Raw genomic sequence first — 19,598 nt, forward strand, 5'->3', positions numbered from 1 at the left:
TTCAAGAAAAACAATAGTTTGTGGGATACAACCTTCCAAAAACCATCCTGCTGCACTTCCCAAATGTCCTGAGCTCCCATCTGAGATGGAGTAGGCTATCTGGGGAACAAAGCTCTTGAAGAAAATCTGGTTCAATAAGGGTAAGGATTTCTCGGGTGCTGCTAGGAAGGATTTCTATTTGCCTGGCATGAGTTTCCATTCTAGGAGTGCTGCACTGGGGCTTTAGGCCAAAAGGTCTTGGCAAGGCTTGATTGAGAGGCAGATGAGGTTGGCTTGCAAAGGGTGAGATTTTATGTTCTTAATATTTTCTGTTCTTAAGATTTTCTGTTCTTCCTGTTCTTAAGTGTTCTTTAACTCCTGCTGACAAGAGCAATCTGAATCCTCAGAGGTCTTGAGTAAAGAGGAAACCTGCAGGGACCAGGTTAAGTTGAAAGAGTGAGTAACTGCAATATTCTGTAATTACTTCTACAATGCTCTCCTTCCAGTAGTCTCTTGTTCAAGGCAAAAATATTTGGGTACATCTCATGGGGCGAATTGTCAAACGTCTCAGACATTCCTTACTCTATAGGCAATCATCTTTCAATCTTTAGCTTAGAAAGAAAACTCATTTGCTCCTTAAAGTCATCAAAGCACAATGAATGATTTAGTTCAGTGGATGGGGAAAGAAGTGGAAGCCTGTGTCAGGTCTTCTTGTTGATTTTTTTTTTATTTGAGTTTCTCTCTTGGGTAGAGGGAAAAAAATCTTGTCATTTGCTGCCTTGAATTTGAGCTGTAATGGAGTTTTTTCCTTACTGTTTTCTTCCTTTGCTTCTGGTTTCTGTGAGCTTCAGAAAAGACAAGAAGCTTTCTTCTGCTAAATGTACTGGCTCATTTCCTATTAATTTGAATACCTTACTGATAAATTGAATTTACTGTTGCCCCACAAACAAAGTATATTTGAATGATACCTCTTGGTTTCTTAATGAAATGTTAAATGAAACTTGCTATAAATGGAATCTCAGCTAAAGCAATAATTAGTATTTCAGTCTGTTTAAAATAATGTTTTAATTATCTTCACTCATTCTAAGAATTGTAGAATATCACGTCAGGCATTACTGATTCAGGCATCAGTGTTGTTGTAGATGCTTTGCTTAAGTCCCTAAATTTCACATTATTTGAATGTCAGCAGGGTGACATTCAAGCTCTGGGCGATATTTACAAATTTTTTGAATCACAACAATGGAGAAGATACAAAATAAAGGAAATAGAAGCAGGTAAATGAACTCTCAGTTTATCCACCACTATCTCACTTCACGTCATTTGAATGGTCAGTAAAGCAGACCTAAAAAAGGAGAGCACTTTCTCTGGAAAGCTGATGTCCCAAGTGTTTGGGGTAGGAGAAGGTGAACACATGGGGAGAATTCTGGACAGAGGACACTGAAGCTCTGGTTGGCCAAGGGGAAGAAAATAAACACCATGAAAACATTGGGTCAAATACCACCATAACATAGGTTTAAATGAAGCCTACACATGGTTCTGGATAGAGCTGAGAACAGGATTTGTTTTAGTCACTATGTATTTTTCCATCTTTTCACACGACAGGAGTGGGAATGGCAAGCAGGATGCACCAGGGTCAAGAAGGTGACTTTGGAAACAATTCAAAATGAGTGAATACTCACTGGAGCAAGACCAGCTCTTTTTGCTCCAGGTGAGGCATGGGCAGCCTCAGTGCCAGTGCACATTCAGTGACAGCCTCTCAGGGGACAGGCAAAGCAAATGAGTCTTTTAGGGAACAAAAATCCCTCTGCACGGCGGGGTGTGTGGCTGGGGGGGGTTGATAACCGTGAGCAGCTCTGACACCCCCGTTTTGCTTTATCTAATTCAACAGCAGGATCTATTCTCTATTTCAGTACCTGGTGTGAAAGGAATTGTTTACCATTCTTCTTGGCCTCACTTTCTTTCTTGCTGAATTAGACCCTTTAACAAGACCAAGTGGTGTGTTTTCTATAGGGAAAGCTTTGAAATGAAGCAAGATTTTTGTACCTTGTTCAAAGCCTCCTTTCAGGAGAAACTTGACTAACACAGGGAAGCTTCCAAGAAATTTATTCCCCGAACTGTTTTTTCTGAGAGAAATGTTTATTGTTTCTTTGATTGTTAGCTTTAATATTTATTGTGTTTTAATTAAAAATATCTGCTTTTCTTTTTAATATGTGCTTTGCCCACCACTATTGCTATGAAGGAGCCCAGTATTATGGTCAGCTCTACTCTACAGTGACCCAGGGAGGAACGACAGATGCTTCAATGACATTCTTTAGGTGTATTCTTTTGGTTACCAGGAATCGTTTCAATAGAGGCACTGCAATATTCAGCGTGTTTTGCTCAGAGCCTGTGCCTGCCATGGGAGATCATCCAGCTCTGTGATTGTGAGAGATGACAGAAAAGCAAAAGGAATAGAAATAAGAGAAGGAAATAGGATAAATGTAGGCAAGGGAAGCTCAGAAGAGGCATTTCTAGTTGTTTAAGGGATTTCCAATGCTTGATCTGTAGAAAATCTTCATCCACATCCAAACTGGGCAGAAATTCCTTTCAGGATATGCCATCACTAACCCCCAGCAGCTGAGATCAGCAGCACGGGCCAGGCTGCCCCAGGGACTGGGATCAGACATTAAATAACACACTGACCCTTACTCTGAGGAAGGACCCACAGAAAGCTGAAAAATAGGCTGAATAGCTTGCATTTTAGTACTTCTGGCAGTGTCCTGCTAATGAAGGTAATGAATGGCTCAGACAGGATAAAATATCAGCATGTGCAGCGTAAATACTGCTTGGACCTCTCTCGTGGCAAGAGGCATGCAAGTGACAGGAATTTAATTTCTGGTTAAACTATACCTTTTTCCTGGGCAGAAGAAGCAGGAAGTGTATTTCAGAAGGCAGCTGGGAATGTGTCCTGTGTTTTTATTCTCTTTTGCCATCTAGTCATTCATTCTTTGACCTTCCCCCATATCTTCCTATTATTTAATTTACCTAGGCAAAAGTCTGTGATCCTAGACAGAATCACTTCCTGGTATTCTCTTTCCTCTTCAGAGTTTTCTTATTTTCTGGACAATTGCTTCCCAGTCTTGCCTTTTCATGCCAACAGCATGTCACTTGCTTGGAGTTAATGCTCAGCAGAACCAAGGTTGCAACTGCTCATTCTATGTTTATTTATTTGAAAAGATCAATTAACAAAGAACTTGGTGTTGTTCAGCCCAAAAAAAGCACTGTATAAACCACCGAGACACCCAGGGAAAGGTTTTAAAAAATTCCACCAGAAGGTAGGGATATTTCCAGAGGAATAGTGCTGCCGATCCCAAAGGTTTTCATTAAGACCAAAATTCCTAAATGCTATCTGTGTCCTTCTGCCTTAGCACTCAGTGGTTATGACAGCTACTAAAGCAGCTCTGTGCTTAATATTTTGCTCCAAAATCCACCTTAAATATCTAATTATGAGAGCCCATAGGAATTATGCTCTTTAATTTACTTAGATCTAAAGATGAATACCATTTACATTTCCACCACTGAGGATACAGGTTCTCCAGTCTTTAGTCAATACCACTGTTAAATATACAAATCAGACATGTTTGAAAAATGAAAAAAAAAGCCTTGGAATGTTAGCTCAAGCATTTTTTTTTTCAAATCTAATCCTTATTGCTTGCCTTTATTAACTGTGACTGACAATTCCTTAAAATATGTCAACAGAGATACTTATTGCTATTAACAGCATTGCATGGGATTCAGCATCTAAAAGCTCTTAGCCTGCATTGTGTGCCAGAAGTGTGGAAAAGAACAGCTGGAGAGAATTTTGTGGAGCTTGTTTTTTGAGGGTGGATGAAATCTTAATTCTGGTGTCTTGTCCTCAGTAATCAGAGAGGTTTTGTAGGTTGAGTCACAAGAAGGAAATAATAGTGCTTGTTTTACTGTTGTGTCGAGTGTCAAATCTGGTGAATAATGTAGATAATTTTTTTTGAAATTTGAAGTGGAGACTAATGTATGATTAATGTCAGGTCCACTGTTTTCCTTCCTTGTTGCTCTGCACAAGTACCATAGCATTTCTTAGAAGTAAAAAAAGGTACAGAACAATCTCTTGAGCAAGGACTGAGTTACAGTTTTTATCTTGCACTTGTAGCTGTTTGGTTTTAAACTCATTTTATATATCTGCTAAGCAAAATAAACTGATCACAGTCTTCAGCCTTCTGGGGTTGGTTTGTCCTCAGTTGCATCTTTAGATATTTAATGGAGTATAGACTAAAAATGTACTCTCACTATCAAAATTGTAATTATTCCCATCTCTCTTCTTTTTCTCTCTCTCTCTCTTTTTCTTGGAAATGAACAAACAAAAGCTACAACTTTTTTCTGTCTTTATGCAGAGATGTTTGTTACAACTCCTGTTTCTCTTGATGCTTCTCAACTCCTGCCAATTTATCTACAGCTTTTGGTTTAGGTTTTAGGTTTGGTTTTTTTCAAGATACTTTGTCCTGAGTGATGTTCTCTGGATGAGACTTTTACCAGTGACAAGAACCAAAGAATAATAACTTCCCATGTTTCAGGTGTGCCAGTGGTGCTCCCAAGGAGCAAGGTGAGATCTGCACTCCTGCCACAGCCCTGCCCTGCTCACAGCCACTTCAGCTCTGTTCTTCTCTTGTGACACTGAGCAGGACATTGCCACTTGCCCAATGGCATCTCGTTGAATCTCGACCATTTTTTCAATTTATCAAGATAATTTTGAATCTTAATTCTGGCTTCAAGAACGTTGTTCCCCTTGATGGTTTAATGTACACTGTAAATTTTACATGAGTACAGTCTTCTATCATTTAAGTTAATGAAAACACTGACAGGCCTCTGTCTGAAATACCTGCCTACCTTTAGATAAAATATTAGATTTTCTAGGAAAGTGCATTTTCAGACACTTTGGTAGTACTGTGGATTAGTGTTAGTAGATGTTTTTCTACCTTGGTCTTATGTATGCTGGATACATTTCTCAGGGTTGAGATGCTCCCTTCTGCATCTATCCTCTAAACAGTTATTTGATCAAACAACATGTTGAGTCTTTTGTGGATTTTTTTTTTTTTTTACTTCGAGTGCTCAGAAATAAAATATTTTAATGAAATCTCTGAGTAGTTTTGTTCTTAAGACTCCTGTCTGATTTCTGTGCCATGGTTGCAGCAAATAAGATGGAGGGCTTGAGGGTTTTACTGTTGTGCCACTTTAGGTGATTGAAGATATGAACAAAAAAAATTTTCAAAGTGTCTGTATAACCACCCACAGAATGGGCTTAATGCATTCATTCAGGGTGCTTTCTGAGACTTAATTTACATTTCATATATTTGAGAGTCTCACATGGAAAGATATTTTTGTGATGATTTTTTAATACAGTAATTTGATGAGATCATAAGGATTTACTTTGGAAGGATTTATAATTAATTTCTGCATGTAAAGAAGGTATCATTCCATAAGTGTGAAGCTTATATTTATTTGTTGGCTATAATAATAATTTCATGAAGGAGACAGAAGAATAGGTACAATTAAAGAGCCATAGGATCTTCTGGTCTCTTCTCTCCCTGTCTTGTGACTGCTAATAAAAAAATTTCAGTGGGAAATCTGTGAAGAAGGAGAAAGAGCCCATCTCTCTTTAAGAAGCAAGAATTTAATTATGAAAAAATTCCTGGATTCCATATACTGTGTAAAACTTCCTCTTGTCTTTTCCATGTTAATTTATATTCTACTCTGTCCTAGATACAAGATCTTTTCCCCAAACTGCCTTCAATAATACAGAACATTATTCAAGGGAAGATTTTGCTTCTTTCTTTCTGTTGAATATGTGATGAAAATGTTGGATAGCAGTCAAGCAAATGGATTTTTAGGAAAACCTTGTGGGGGTCAGAGGAACAGGCTCTGAAACAGCAGCTGAGTCACCTCCACCTGCCATGTCAGGTGCCCTCAGGAACACAGAAATCCCTGTTGAAGGCAAATCTGCTTCACTGGTGTACCACATCTGTCTGGGGCATCATCAGAAGAATTCCTGACAAATCTCTGGAGGAAGGACAAGCTAATTAAGGAACTGACTTTGGGATGTGAGCTGTTGACTTGTGCACTGAGCTCAGTGGGGCAGGAGACTTGTAAATGTCACCATCAAACCAGATATTTATTAGTTGGAGCTGACACACTCCAACATCCCAGTAAACGGTGAGAAAATATTCCCTATCACTTGAGACTTTTGAAACTGCAGCAGATTGAACATGGCCTGAAAAAAAACATCCTCTTGAGCTGAGTGCTCTTGTAATGGGGGCAGGGGGGAGTGATGAGATGAGCAGTTTTGGTCTTTCCCTCCTGAATCTGCCCTACTTTCCTGACACCATCTCTAAGAGGCTATTGGTTGTTTTCAGGGTGCTATGGAATAAGTGGAAAACTTGACTTACACAGTAATGAGTACTGGCCAAAGAGCAAAATAATGGGAACACTTAAAAAAAAAAATAATATTGACTTTTTTCCCCTCCTTGCTTACCAGCTGCAGACTGTGCCATGAGAGAAACCAATCACAGACTCATTCCCAAGCTGTCCAGATGAAAAAGACCTGCAGGCTACTTTGCTTATTGCCATAACTCTCTGGAATTGCTTCCTGCCATATATCTGAGTACTATATTCAGGCTAATTTGCCATAACTTTCCACTAGAAACCTATTCCATACCCTGATAAATCTCATCTCTGGCTCTTCCCGCAACTCCCCTCCTGAAGAACTCAGTTCATGTTTTCATTTGTCCATTTTCATTCTGAATCGGAGATGCTGCCTGAAATATTTAAAGGCTAAGGACCTCAGCAGGCACTGGAGAATGCTGTCGATGCTTTCCCTGTCATTTTCTTTGCTCTGTGGAGGATCTAGCATTGCAATAAAAATTCCAGACAGGCAAGAAAAATGATCCATATTACTGGACAATCTGCTACCCTTATCTCCTGCAGATCACAACCTTTTTACCTCTAGCTCAGGAAAGTATTATTTAGAAAGCATGAAAGGAGAAGTGCCTTATTACATACTTGGTTCTACCATGCTGAATTAAAGAAATACCTTTATAGAATATAGAGGACAAATTGAATTTGAAAATGATCTTTCAGATATGTAGATATTCTCCTGGGTCAAGAGGATGTAGAAATGGTTCAGGCTTTATTCTGCAGTGCAGAAGTCAGCCCACACTGGGGTACCCCACTTTCTGGGGTGCCATTTCATCACTGTCTTGCTGAGGGGGAGTTTGTGTAAGGCAGCTGTGGCTGTTTACACAATTATGACCTCAGAGGGGACAGTCCCAGCTGGAGGGCAGGACACATCCTCATGAAAATCATCCTCCAGGTGCTCAGCATTCCCATTGGGAGCTAGATATTACCATATCATCCCTTTGTGACTCAGGAATGCTCATATCTGATTCTGTAAATGCTCATTTATCTTTTTCACCTTGTCCATGACACCTCACTTAGCCCACACTGAAACGAATGGAAAGTTTTTTTGCCCTTTAGAAGGGAATTGAATAGCTAGCAGATAAAATGAAGTTCAGATTCAAAGATATTGATGATAGGAGCATAAGTCCTTGGTTAGAAGATAGTTTGAATTTTTTTTGTGCATTGCAGCATTAATTTTACATTGAAATAAAAATATTTTTCCTGTCTCATCCAGATCTTTGAGCTCTTCATCAGCTTATTTTCAAATCCTGTAGCTTTAACACAGGTACTGAATTCTGCTTTTAGATCGTTTAGCAGGAATCCTTGTAAGTGTCGCTAAAATATAAAGAAAACACAATTTCTCTGAGCTAGTGGTGATGAAAGTGTACTGTTTTGGAAAAAATAGCACTTTTTTGTGTGTGTATTATCACTTTTGAGCCCACTCTTGGTTATCTCTCTTTGTTTCACACAAGGATGGTATTAGTAGCCGGGAGCAATCTCTATATGCCCTTTCAATCAGAAATGTTTCTTGATTTGTGTACTTCTATAGCACAGGCCAAGCTGAAGTGAGAATTTATTTCCTGAAGAAAACAGATTTAATGTGAAAGGTGATCCTCAAAAGCTTCACAGCTCCAGTTGCCTTGGATAAGCACCAAGAAAAGCAGCTGCTGCTCCAAGTGAGTCTCCCACATCCCTGAGAGCTGAGGACCACAGAGGAGGAACATTGTGCCCCTCTCTTCAAGGACAGTGCCCATATTAAAGTACTAAAGGAGGATTCATGTGAAAACCATTAAACCCAGGCTTTCAGTTCTTCATTCTGCATTGCACTGTGGTTCAGAATCTGCCCAGCAGAGCCTTCAGTTCCTGCCCCTCACTAATTATACCTGTAATTACCTTTAACTTTGCAATCCTGACTCTCATAACACCAGACGTTTCTACACTTCATCATGTTTGTAGGAAAAACAACAACAAAAACAAAAGAAACAATATTAGCAAAATATTCACCATCTTTTAGACCACTTAAAGGAATATAGGAATGTTTGTTGGAAATTTAAGACTGTTATTAGATTTATTCTTAAATTAATGAGTGCAAAAATAGCGGGAGGACAGAGTGAGTAAGTAGCTTATTGTTTGGAGTGCTGAGAGCAGCCTATAAGGATGTTGTGCTGAGAATACTCTCCAATGTGAAAAAGAGACCCACAGGCAAACAGCTATTATCTCAAGTAATCTTCAGTGAAGAGGATGTGCCTATGAAATAACTTTTGGAGACCTTGTGTAATTCAATCCCTCAACCTTTGCTCACCAAGCTACTAGATCAGAAGAGAAATGTTCATAAACCCTTTTGAAGTGCACCAAAACATATGGAATATGGTGACTGAAGGAGGGGTTAGTGTGTGACCTAATGATGAGATGAACAAAAGAGGGAAAAAACATTGCACCACCTTTTTGCAAGTTCCATTTATCCATGAAATAAAAATTGCATTTGTATTTGCATTTCCATTACACAGAATTGCTATCTTCTGACTTACCAGCACAATGGTATTGTTTTATTTATTTAAACTGGATGGTTTGCTTTCCACAGTATGACCAGCTGTGAGAAAAATGGGATTCAATAATGTGAACATTTCACAGTAAATAAAATGCATTAATACAACAATATAAAAGCTGTGCTCAGCAGTTTCCCTAGGACAAAGTCTGTTCTAGAACTATGCATCCAGCTTTATAAACACTTGGAGAACTATAAAGGTTACATCTTATTGTGTGAAGTAATACAAAAATATATATAGAATTTCTGCTTAGGATTCTGCTAACTCACATCTCCCCATTTAAAAAGTTACATGTTTAATTGCCTGGTTTCAAGCAGAATATTTCTGCATCTCTATTTCTTGCTCATATTCACTACTGCAAGCTTCTCTTTAAAATCTTGCTGTGACTCATTCTTGAAGGAAAGAAAACAGTGAAGTCATGTCTTAGTTTGAAGGGTAGCAAAACCAAAATGAAAATGAAAACACTTACCTGCTTTTAATGCTCCCAGTCATCCTTTTTCTCCTTGACTACTTAGTAACATCTGCAATCTTTCTATTTCTGATCCAGTATGAAGGAAAAAGAAAAGCCTCTTGCAAATGTAGTGCTTGATTTTGGAAAAGCACATATTTTTCTTCAGAAATTACTAACTATTCATATGTTCATAAAAGCACCTCAAACACTTAAAAAAAACCCCCAACATTGTGTTTGTAGCTCTTTGTATTGCTCATTGCAATGGGGTAGTTCAGGATGGTGAAATCAAACATTTAATCTCATTATGAAATTATGTAGATAAAGTGTTACTTACAGTGATATATGGGAATAACAGTGTTTTATTATGGAGGATTTGTGGTGAACTCTTTTTTAATAGATAATACTTTAAATGATTGAGATTGTAAAATAATTAATATTTATGTCAAGCCACATCTGACTTTTTTTGAGAATATATTTCTGCATGCTTCCATAAGCATCTGGAGCATGAAGCCATAACCAAAACCTGTGGCAGAAAGGGATGGCAATCACTCTTATATTTTGTCTCTCAATAAAAATATAAATCACTTATAAATTCTATACCTCTCATTTCTACAGTGCACACACACTGGAATACTCTCTTTATCTTTCTGTAGAAATACATTTTACATGGTATATACACCCAGGATGAGATAAATGAATAAATTGAACAAAAAATACTGTAGCTATATTTATATTTAGCAAGACAACTGCAGCCTGCATCCTCTGGTGATGATAATTAGTAGGAAAGAGTAGAAATTATTGCAAACAAAAAACTTCTCACACATTATGCATAAGCATCGAGTTGATTTTATTCTAATGTTCCATGACATCCTCACAGCAGTCAGAAAGCTTGAAATGATTAAGCATAACAAAGATCTAAATACTAATTTTTCTTTTCATGCCACTGGTAAATTATAACCTTAAAAACATTGGGATTTCATTGGTGCCACTATTTGATGTTCATAAAAAAACAGAGGAATTTACATCTCCAGTTCTATTTATATATGCTCTTTAATTCTATTTTCGTGTATAAAAATAGAAGCTTTGCATCACCTCTTCTGCAAGGGTGAAATGAAGAGTTTCCTCATGTTATTGTCTTTAAGCACCACTTAAGTCAAAGCAGAATGGATGCTTGAGCAGAGCCTTCAGCTGGGTAAGGGATGGCTCTGCTTCCTTTAACGCTCCTGCAGTTGTGATATCCTCTGGTGTGGATCTGAGGCCTCCAGTTTTTGATTTCTTGGCGCTTTTTTTTTTTTTTTTTTTTGCAAGAAGTAACTATAACAAAGCGAAGGTGGTAAAGATTTTCACATAGAAAATCTGGAACTTTCTGCAACAAACATTTTTTTCCCCCTGTTGCAGTATCCTCCTGTTGGCAGTAAACAAAATATTGAGCAGCCCTTCAAGGGGTTTGGCTCTTTATTCTGAGCTTTTCAAGGAAACTGATAAAATATCTAATTATTTGAATAATCAAGACAATGAGTATTTGATCACTACTATCAAAGATAAACCATAATTCAAGAGCTGAGGTATATGCTTAATATTGCATCACTCATAAAACAAAGAAAGTTATAATTCCCTTGAAAACGTGTTTGTTAAAGGTCTTTTGGAACAGTGGAATGGAGAAATACTGGGCATTAATTTATATATATTTATTTAATTATCCAAAACTTGCCATTCTGTCATTTGCCAAGATGTTGGATGAAAGAAATCATGGTCTGTTAAGGGCAATAATTTCAAACTTGGACACAATGGTCTGAAGTCTAACCAGACATTATGAATAATGTTAGTTTTTACACGTCTATATTTTTTATTATTATATTTCTTATAACTATTGTTTATAATAATCCAGTCATGGAGGTTGGATTATCTGTTTAGTGTCAATGAAGTAATTTTGTTCCTGATTCTGATGGAGATACACTGAAAAGTGATTATGGAACATTATCATTGCCACTCCCTGATAGCTCCTGTTTGCCCTTCTCTTCCCAGCATCCTAAAGAGAAGCCAGTTTAGCCTAATCTCCCTTTTCCCACATCATCCCTCAGCACCCCAGCTAGCACTGATTATTAAAAATACATTTCGATGTGACCCAATGCTCAATCTTGAGCCAGCCAGGAAACAAAGCAGCCATTTCTATTTTAATATTTCAAACACACCTTAAACAGTCTGGAGATCACATCAAAAGCAGTTGCTGCCTAGAGAGCCACTGTCAACTTTATGAAGCCTTGTGCCATGACAAGTTGTTCCTATCAAGATGCCCATCAGCTTTAATTATCTGGTTGCAGATAATTAAAACTATTAACTACTATCTGTTGAGACACAGGGAACTGCAAATGCAGAAAGGCCACTTAATTGAACCTGGGCTGACTGAGAAATGTGGGTTTGGACCCTTTCCTCCCTTCTGCAGTCCCTGGAACAAATCCTGATTCCAAAAGCCAAAGTGGCTGGCTCAGGTGTGTTCAGACCTTGGTTTGTCACCCGCCCCTTTAGTGAGGCAGAGCAGTGAGTGCCACACTGCACAGAGAGAGCCCAGCAACGTGCTCAGAGCTCCAAACCCACTTCCCAATCCCTCTTTTTACACATTGCATCCATTTCTTGTTCATTTTACTGTGTGCGTTCCCACTGATTAGATCTCAAGTCATGCATCTCCCACTCACATTTAATCTTCTTTGTTACTTAGATCCTGAGTATACCAAGCATGACTCTGAGCTTCATTTAGTCACAGAAATGTTATGTATTTTCAGCAATATATTTGAATGTTTTCTGCTGTGAATGTCCTCCCTGTGCAGTGTTCAGGTGTCTGAGTGATTGCCAATGCTCTTTAGTGGACTGCAGACACCTTGTTATTAATCTGAGTAACTGCTCACCACTCATATTCTCAAGAATCCCATCACTTCTGCTACATAGCAACAATATTTGGGCTTTTGAGTTACTGAAATGCATGTAGCAATATTTCACACCACGTCCTAAGCCAGGTTCTCAGGCAGAAAACAGCTGCAGTTATGCAGTTAAAAAAAAAAATAAATCCAAAACTTCTGTGTTTAAAAGTGACTTGTGTTCATTTTGTTTGGATAAATTTTGATGGAAATGAAAATTCATAGCCCCCCTCAGAAGAGAAATCTTCCCAAACCTTCTAAAAATTTGCAGCTGGACAAAGAAAGTGAGGTCATTGCATCACTGCCCTTAGGGACATCAGGACAGTGGGTGGTGGCAGTGTGATTTGGCCACCCTATCTGTCCCAAAATGGATGTGAAAGAAGCAAAAAGGCCAGCTGTGTTATGTTGACCACACTGTCAGTTTAAAGACTAAAATATTTTATGGATTTCATCTCAATTAGTAGATCCATAGTGAATAAATGTCCAAGTGAAAGGCTAAGAACATTAAAGGAGGTTTATTTACCCAAAGAGCCCTCCAAATCTATTATAGTATTCTCCATTGTAAAAAAACCCCACACTTTCATTTGAGGAACAATAGCACAAATTGCAGCTATTCCCTAGCAGAGACAAAACTTACTTTAAAGAAAGCAACACAACTACTATTATAATTTCTGCTGTTAAGAAATAATTTTAAATTGCACTTGTGCCTACACCTTTACGTGGAGATCAAAGACCAAATTTAATAAGAAATTATCTCTTATAAAAAGAGGCCCATTCTAAGGAATGCCTAAAATAAAAATGGGCATCGAGACATAATATGTGTACAGTCAGTCCTAGAGCTTTTCACAGAGCTGCTGCTGCTCTCTTTTATCTTACCATACCTTAAAAGCAGCTTTTCTTCCTGTCTATGCCAGCTCTTCCACAACAGAAGCTCAGCAGGAATCCTCAGGGTGTGATCCAGCAGCTGCCCTTGGACATCTCAGTGCCACAAATCCACTGCAGAGGGGAGAGAGGGCACTGGTGGGGAGAGGAGTGGCAAAGCACAGCATTAACACACCCCACAAAAAAACCTTGCCAAAAAAATTGTAAACATTTACATGAGAGAAAAAAGGAAATTTAAGGTAATTTAGATACAGCTTGGCTAAAACATAAGGCAGGGAAAGCAGCCAGCAGATATTTTAAGGCCAGGTTTGCACAGGAAATACTTAGAATGGGAATACAAAGAACTGTGAAACATTGTGTAAATGGGAGAGATCAGATGAAGGGAAAATTAACAAAATGTATTTGACAGCAAGGTTGTGTGTCTGCTTCATTACGATTTTCTGAGGAAGCATTCCAACCTGTTTCACTGGGTAAAGTAAGACACAAAATGAGCTGGGCAAAAACAGAAGGAAATGTACTACAGAGAAAGTGCAGCAGTCAGAGGTGGAGCATGAGACATTTCCATCCCTTGAGTACCCATTTCCTGGCTGGTGTTTCACTCTGATTCTTTGTTTCCCCCCTTGGAACCACCAACCTCCCACCACAAAGTGATCCCAAACCATGGGACAAACATCCAAAGACCTGCTTGGGACACTGATGCCACTGTAACTTCCCTGTCTGTGCCATTTGTGCCTCTGGAAAGAGGCAGCAACTGGGGTTAAGTCCTGCAAGAAATAGCCAGAAATTAACTGCTCCATGATGAGATATAAAAATGTAATCCAGTCCTGATAATGTGTATAATTTCCCTAGTCTTTTTTCATAATTTCATGGAAAATATTCTTGAGCATTTCACACAGATTATTAGAGAACACTTAATTTATACTGCTAAGTACTGCCTTAAAATACCTTTACCAGAGATTTCAAAGTGACAAACACCTGTCTTATCATTCAAGCATAGGTTTCCACCAGACCAAAATAACAAAATGATAATTTCTGAGGCTCTGGAAGAAAATGGGAGTAGTAAAAATCATCACAGAATTAATGTTTTAATATTCCAATATCATTGTCGCTTAATAAGACTGAGGTTTTGAGAATGAACTTAAAGCATAAATCCCTAGAAGAGACTTTCAGAAGCCTAACATTCAGTTAAAAAAAAAAAAAATCAGCTTTAAGGTTTTAAATGTCCCTGTCAATAGAAATGCAAGGAGAGGATGTAATTACACACTACTACAAACAAGAGTAGCTCAGATTTTTAGGGAATAGAATTCTTGACAACGTTCAAGGTTTAAAATTGTTCCATCCAGCATAGCAGTTTTATAAAACCCCTCAAGTTAGACAATTGTTGGTGCAAAGATTCCCCCTTTGTGGAAGGCAGTTGAGATGCTTAGTGAGTCCTGGCTCAGACCTGTTTGCAGGGATGCTTTCCATGAGACACTTCAGTTTCTGGGAAATAGGGTAGTTTATCTCAACAGAAGATTGTCTTTTCTCATGAGGCCTGACTGGCCCATTCCTGCTTCATTCCTATAGGAGGTTGCTTAACACTGCTGCTTATTTTTATTTGTAGAAGTTAACATAAAAATAAAATCATGCTTCTACTTAAAAAAAAAAAAAAAAAAAAGAAATTAAAAAAAAAATTGCATACCTGAAAGCAAATAGTCATTTTGTAGAGAATGGGAAGAATTTTCTGATACTGAGTCAGAAGTGTGTGTACCATGGCATGGAAAGAGATGCAGCCACTGTGGCCCAAGTGCAGCAAGACACAAAGACACAGAGCTCCTGCAGCATCTCAAGTTTGTGTTTCACAGCAAAAGCCAGGCAGGAGACACAGAGCTCACCGTTGTGTTCAGCCCAGGCTGCCAGACTCATTCAGAGGAACCTGGGTGTTACTGGGAGGTCCAGAGGTGCAAATTGCAGCAAAAAGCTACTCAGTTTGCAGAGGTGAAAAGCTATTTCTACCCCAAATCTCTCTTCCTGTGGTGAGCCATGAACACCTGCTCAGCAAGTGAACTCCTGCAGAATTCACGGATGTCTCCAGGCTTTGGATCACATTTATGCACTTGATAAGCAGAAATTTGATCTCTAGACACACCTCGGTTCAAACTACACAGACACTGCAAGGTGAGATGCCATAGTTTCAATTACTTTTCTTCAACTGGGTGTGTGTAAGAGAAAGAGCAAATAAAATAGACAAAACTGCTGTTATTCAGAAGACACCCGAGAAACAGGGAGACAGGGAAAGATTAAATGTGACAGTGACTCCCTGGAGGGCTTTGTGAGAGTTAGGGAGGACTTTTTTTAACCCTGGCACATCTGAAACTGAGAATCTGAGGCAACAAAGGAATAACAGTAGTTCAATAGCAGGTAACTTTATTCTTAGTTCATCTGAGAAATGGTCTGGAAAACTATTTAAAGCACAGTGGAACATTATACAAATAATACTTCCTTGGACAACAAAAGGAAAAGTAAGGCATGTCTAATTTGTGAGAGGAAATTGCTGGAGAAGCACAGATAATGCTGTAGCCTTTTGTTGATTTTTCTTAATAGTGACTGCAATTGTACAATGTGTCTATGTGCTATGAATAGATGCTGTGAATGAAATTCAGGTACCCTGCTAGTCAATTTTTCTTACCAATAATTGCACACCCCAGAAAACATTTACCTGTGTGGTAAGTAGCATTTAATCAATCTACTTTGCACAGCTGATGAAATTTCAGTGGGGATTCATTAGAGGCTCCCTGAAATGTGTATTTGGCACTGCTGAGTGTCCTTGGGCAGCTACCAGCCCAACTGTGGGTCAGTCAGAGGAAGGATGAAGCCAGAACCAAGCTGAAAAATAGGTGTGCTGGAACAGAGGCATCAGGAATCCACAATCAGAATTCCACAGCTGAATTCACTCTTCCCTCAGTTTGGAGAAGTGGATGTGGAGCAGAATCTCACAGGTTTTGGTCTCTCCAAAATGAAAGGGGAAGCAGATCCTGTTTAACATGACAAACAATATTTAGTGACTCTCAGTGACATACTTACTGAATCCTTTAATACCACATAAAACTGCCTTCAGATGGTACAGCCACATTTGGTTCAGCTGATAGTCTAAGTAAGGCTTGTGCTTAGCTGTCATTGTGTTTGAAGCCTGTCATTCTTCCCAAAAAATAGCTGGGCAGTTGGATGTTGCATGGTCCCAAGTGGAAGGGAAAACACACTGATCTTTCTTAACATGACTTGACTGTGAATTTATTTAATTGTGTTGGATTCTACTATTTTCATGTCCTCTCTGGATGAGTTACTGCTTAATCTGAGATGAAATCTAAGAAACCAGAAGTGTGAGATGAGGCTAAAAATCGTTTTTGAGGAATCTGACTGAAAATAACACCCTGCCTTGGTTTAGCAAAGTCATGTCTGGAGAACTGTTCTTATCATCTTTGCCAGGAGCTGAGATGGGGCAGCTGTTGAATGATGCTTCTTAGAAAACCACACAATTATTTCAAATAGAATTTTTAATAGTTGGCATCTTAAGGTAATGAAAAGACTTTTAAGTAACTTTTCTTAAAACCTTTCTGCTTATATTTGTTTTCCTAAGGTCGTTCCTTTTTTCTGATAGTTACAAATACATAGAGGCCCTCAGAAAAAATCTGCATGGCTCACCTGACTTCATTGGGTTCCTGACAATTGGAAGGAGTTAAATTTCCAGCCTTGTGATTTAGAGCATGAGAAGATTCACGTCAGGTCTGGTTTGGGCCATCAGCCACTCTCCAGCAGTGCATACCAAAGGAGAAATTACAGGGATAAGACTTTGCAGCTGAGGCAGAAATTACATCTACTAAGTCCTCAATGGAGTTTTTTCCTTCCATCAATTCTGCTGCTGGAGTTTTAACCTCAAATGTATTTCTAGTTCTTAGCCATGCATTTGGCTAGTTGTTTAACTAACTAGTTTAACTAAACTGATCATTTAACTGGGTTTTGGAAAATGACCTTGTGATTGTTTGGAACCTGTAACCCCAACAGCCCACTTGCTGTCCTTTTGTTCTTCTATTTTGAGAAACAGTGAGCAATTCCTTCATCTTAATTTCTTTATTTTTAATTGCACAGACCTGTGCCATATCACCCCTAGTAATTTGTTTTCCAGCCCTAGGCTTTCTTGGCTGTTTTCTTTGACAAAGGAGCTATTCAATATGTTTGCTCATCCTTCTCCCTGACTCGAGTTCTTTTATTTTCTCTTTCCAGATGAGAAAAGATCTAAATAAATACTACCTAGAGACCTCTTACTTTCTTTGAAGACTGCAGTGATCTTTTTAACAGTGCTGTGTAAAAATGACATATGTGAAATACAATGAAATTTGTTGAGACTTCCAACGCTGAAGATTAAGTAAATATGATTTTACTCTCTGTACTAAATCTGCTGATGAAGAAGCTAAATTCTGATCAGCAGCAGTTACAGTAACTAGCTTGCCTGCTTCTCTCATGCTGGGGATAATTCTGCCTTGGAGATGCCATTTGTTGATATTTTTACCATGACAGATGTTTAAGCTGATACTTCCTTAGATGACAAGACTGAAAATAGACTTAACTTCACTTGATGGAAACCCCCCAGCATCAATGGAACCAGTACAGACCCCAAGCCCTTTATCTTGCCTCTCAGGCAGTACTTTGGCAGCCCTATATATGATAATGTAAGAATAATTGCTTATTACATCTCTTCTGTAGCATACAGGCATTGTGTAATTCAGCATTAATGTCTGACAACCCAGCTGTCATCTTTCCAAAAATACTTGCTCTCTAACTACTGTAGCTGCTGCTGCTTCTACTTCAAACCAAGGCAAGAGATTTTGCTTTGGGGCATTTTGACAGGGTGTAATCTTTTGAAAAGACAGATGTTTGTGCTGCAACTGTCTGGTGGTTTTAAGGCTCATGCACATGTTTCAATAAATAAGTGCTAAATTACTTGCCAGGTTTTGAGTTAAAGTGGACTTCTATAGAAACATGTAGGTGAACCCCAAAAGTAAGATGAGCATGCTTACAAAAAACCAGTTTCAAATCCCTTTTGAAAAAACATGAAAAGCCAAGAAGCTCTGGCTTAAAGGCTTATGAATGTGAAAAGACACTTAGAATTTATAAAATAGATGGTGGTGTCATTTTCTTCCCTTCTCCATTTCATTTCCCAAGAGAAATGCTTCAAATGGAGGGCAAATAATTCCTCCCCTTCTAAGGGATTTTATTATTTGAAGTAGTACATAGGTCTTTATTGACCCAACTTTGATTTGTAAGCTGATGATGAAATTAATCTGGCCTTTGGTGTAACCACAATTAACTTCTCCAGAAGGGAGGTGATTCCATGTCTCTTTGGAAGGAGCCACCTGAAGCCTTTGTGTTGTTTGAGGCTCCAACAGACTCATGCCAGCTAAAGGGGTTTCCTTGCCTCTGGCTGCTCCTCTGCCCTGCGTAGAATTTCACCTTGGCAGATAAATTATGGAAATTCTCTCCTATCACAATGACTGATTATTATCTGATAGGGGAGTTTAATTCCTCATTCAGATTCTCCACGCTGGAGCTGGAGAAAGGCACTGACTGAACAGAGACTAATATTCTTTAGAAAGCCTGGTTAACCTGTCACTGCTAAATGAATATGTGTTGTGTCTCTGTGTACTTTAGAGTCTGTCTTGTAATAATAAATGGAAATAGGATAAACTACTTGAGGTTTAAAACAACTTACAAGGAAATATATGAAACACTCTCCTCCCTCTGGTAATCTCCAATTGCTGAATGAAGGGTAGGGAGGAAGAAAGAGAAAAGAAAAATAGAGATCCCATTTTTCAAAGTATTCTGGAAGAGTCTCCTGGTATTAACTTACCAGAATGCCAATCTGAGGACTCTGATTCTGGGAAATTTGCTCAGTAGGATCACTTCAAGTCAGATTCCAGGTCCTCAGTAGGATCACTTCAAGTCATTCTGGAATCACAGATCAGTAAACATAGGACAAATAATTCAGAAAATTTGTATGAAATGTGGGGAGCCAGTTAAATGTAACAGTACAAAGTACAATGTATATAAATATATATGGATAATATAAAAAAATAAATATAGATGTATATCTATGCATATACATACAAAACCTGATGAAATCTCAAATTTGCAAGCTGTTCTGTATAAAGAGTTATCAGACATTAACTAGATCCTGGGACAAAAAAAAGACCACTTTGCAAGTTAGAACCTAACAGTATTTCTCCTTATGCCAGCTTGCCCATCCTGTTCAGCTAACCACATGCTTCATTTTATTTTAGACATGATGAAAATAGAATTAAATAAAAAAAGCTCAGTTGTCTGATGCTA

The 19,598-nt window shown here is 38.4% G+C and overlaps 1 protein-coding gene across 2 annotated transcripts in view; it reads left to right on the top strand.

The window, feature by feature from the left end:
* Positions 1-19,598, top strand: part of LOC110480357 (uncharacterized) — an 89,455-nt gene extending 69,857 nt beyond the window's left edge. For both annotated transcript variants that reach the window (XR_014957250.1, XM_085587344.1), the window contains exon 13: positions 345-19,598. The gene's annotated coding sequence lies outside the window, so the exon portion shown is untranslated. The remainder of the gene's footprint in view (positions 1-344) is intronic.

Source organism: Lonchura striata, chromosome 9 (assembly GCF_050655825.1).
Source record: "Lonchura striata isolate lonStrDom1 chromosome 9, ASM5065582v1, whole genome shotgun sequence".
NCBI lineage: Eukaryota > Metazoa > Chordata > Aves > Passeriformes > Estrildidae > Lonchura > Lonchura striata.